This window comes from Staurois parvus, unplaced genomic scaffold (genome assembly GCF_062004578.1).
Source record: "Staurois parvus isolate SC_StPar_1 unplaced genomic scaffold, SC_StPar_1.0 ptg000333l, whole genome shotgun sequence".
NCBI classification, from domain to species: domain Eukaryota; kingdom Metazoa; phylum Chordata; class Amphibia; order Anura; family Ranidae; genus Staurois; species Staurois parvus.
In genome coordinates this window covers 1-3114 of record NW_028318129.1, presented here as the reverse complement: position 1 = coordinate 3114, position 3114 = coordinate 1, and positions in this window count along the sequence as shown.

Below are 3114 nucleotides of genomic sequence, written 5' to 3'. Positions count from 1 at the left end.
TTTTTGTGCTATAAACAAAAAAAGACCGAAAATTTTGAAGAAAAACAATATTTTTTAAAAATGTTTTATATTTTGAAGAAAAACAATATTTATTTAAATTTTTTATAAAAAATATATGGTAGACTCAAAGTTAGTCATAAATTTAGACCGAAATGTATTCTGCTCCATGTTTTTGGTAAAAAAAAAATCCCAGTAAGTGTATATTGATTGCTTTGTGTGAAAGTTATAGCGTCTACAAACTATGGTATACAATGGCTTGAAATTTCCAGTCGCCTGCTCACATTTGGCTAGTAAAAATAACATGGGGGCGAGTGTGTCCCAGGCGCCGCATCGGGGGGGGGTGCTACCAGCAGCACCAACCAGCACTGTGTTGAGGGGGGGGCGCACAGCTGGTGCCGCTCCGGAGTGACCGCAGTTTCACTCCTGTCATAGGGAGCAGCTACTGATACTTGCTGGAGGGAGGACTAGGCTTTCTCCTCCCTCCTGCCTGCAGGGGGCACAAGGCAGCCAGCACTAAGGAGTGAAGGCAGAGGGGACTCTGATGGGGACACCTGATGTAAAGAGGGACTTTGATGGGAACACCTTATATAAAGGGGGACTCTGATAATTGCTGTTTTTTATATTTTGGACTCTTTATTCTAAAGAAAAATGTAATTTCATAAGCTTTAAGGGGGTGTGGTTGGGGCTAGTTGGTGCCGCTCCTCAGTAACCGGAGTGACTGCAGTTTCACTCCTGTCAGAGGGAGCAGCTACTGACATTTGATGGAGGGAGGACTAGGCTTTCTTCTCCCTCCTGCCTGCAGGGGGCAATAGACAGTCGGCACTAAGGAGTGAAGGCAGGGGGGACTCTGATGGGGACACCTGATCTAAAGGGGGACTCTGATGGGAACACCTTATATAAATGGGGACTCTGATAATTGCTGTTTTTTATATTTTGGACTCTTTATTCTAAAGAAAAATGTAATTTCATAGGCTTTAAGGGGGTGTGGTTGGGGGCAGGGCCTGGGGTGGGGTTGGAGGCGGACCTGGGCAAGGTTTGGTGGGGCAACTGGTGGAATGTAAGGTTTTTGCCTGGCTAGTAGGTCTAGACTTGAAATTTTAAGCCCTGGTATAGATAATGGAATTTACGCCATTTTTTTTTCTATACAGCGCTGCGCTAGTTTAACTGACAAATGCGCAGTTATGCAATACGGTACATAAATGAAATTTCCGTCCTTTATTTCACAAAGATAGAGCTTTCTGTAGGTGGTATTTGATCGCCTGTGCACTTTTTTATTTTTGCCGCTATTAACAAAAAAAAATGTTTGAAATATTTTCTCATTTCTGTCATAAAAAATATCCGAAAAACTAAAATTTCATCATAAATTTAGGCCAAAATGTATTCTGCTCCATGTTTTTGGTTAAAAAAATCCCAATAAGTGTATATTGATTGCTTTTTGTGACAGTTATAGCGTCTACAATCTATGGGATAGATAAAGGCGTTTACACAGCTTTTACTTGACTAGCGCACAAGAGATAGGCTAGTCAAGACCCCTTACACCACCAGCTCACTCTCTCACATACCCCCCTTTAACCCCTTCCCGCCGGTGCCTCCCGGCCCTTTAAAAGTTTCAGACGCCGGGAGGCTGGGTGGGTGAGGCGTGGTTTAGGGATCATGTGACCGCCGTGACACGTCATCATGGCGGTCACATTATCGGGAAAGGTCCCGATCGAAAGAGTGGACCGGGACCTTTCCGTGAGTACCGGACATGTGTGCTGGGAGCGTGCAGGGTGTGCGCTCTCAGCACATATGTTTTTTGATACATGAACGCAAGTGTGCGCCCGCTCGGTGTCTAGGCCCAGAGCCCGGGAGGCCGCACATTTGTGTGCAGCCAGCGCAAAGGGGTTAACCTATCATTAACCTCCCTGGCGGTATTCCCGAGTGTAGCTCGGGGTAAAATTTGAGTACCAAGAGCTGTAACCCCCCTCAGAGCTACACTCGGGCTTACCATGCGGTGTTGCTCAGGGAGTCCCTGCAGCACTTACCTTGTCCTTCGCTCCCGCGATGTGTCCCCTGCAGCATCCCCGGCCATCTCCTCCGGCCGATGCCGGCATCCGGCTTCTGTGTTCCGGTCCCTGTGACGTCGGGACGTACGGGCACCGATTTGAAATTTTTAAAAAATATTTTTTTAAAAATGATTATTACATAGTAAAACATTGCTGTTTCAATGCATTTCACATACATTTTGTCCCGAGTGCTTTGTCCGGCGCCCTGCCTGCATTTTGACTGTTCTTTCTGCCTGGAAACTGAGAAACGTCCATGGCGTCCAAAAAGCGTCCCTTTAGGTCAGACGCGGTTTTAGACCGGCCAGAGAACAGCGATAGTAAATCAGAACCACTTGCAGAATTGAGTGATAATGATTGGTGGGGGAAATTCCTCATCAGACACTGAAAACGATTCTGCGACTGAGCTCAGCGATGTGCGAACTTGCCTCTGTATTTCACATTTCAGTGTTTTTGGTTTGATTATATCATTGAATTAAATTTATTATTATTATATTATTATTTTTTATGATTATTTATTAAATTATAATTTATGATTTTGTGTTTCAAATTTTATCATCCCCGGGATGTTTACTAGACTCTTGTTCGGACAGATTTCAGTGAGTTATTCCTAAAAATTACAGCCTACAATAAAAAAATACATATTTCCATGCAAAAAAATGCTTTCAGCACCAAAAATCGGAAATAATCAGACAGCCGAGGAGGTTAAAGAAAAACAACACCGATTGGAGTAAAATGGCCAACACGGCCTTTTATTAACACTTCAACTTCAATGCACAAAACATTCCTTAAAACAGAAACATATAGGAGAAGTTGTTGGTCTTCGAAGGCACCAAACCAGAACCGATATCCTCCTGCGGAACCAATATTATAACTACGCCGCCAGCCGCACTGCACCGGCTCGGAGTCAAAACATACCATCCGCAGTGCAGAACCACCACCTTCCAGGTAAACTTCGCTTAACTGCCCCCGGGCACACCATACCGCCGATGGGTCCCAAACCATTATCTTTAGCTTCAAAATAAGTGCTGCCTCCAAAGACCAACAACCGCCACATCACGCTGGGTAAGCC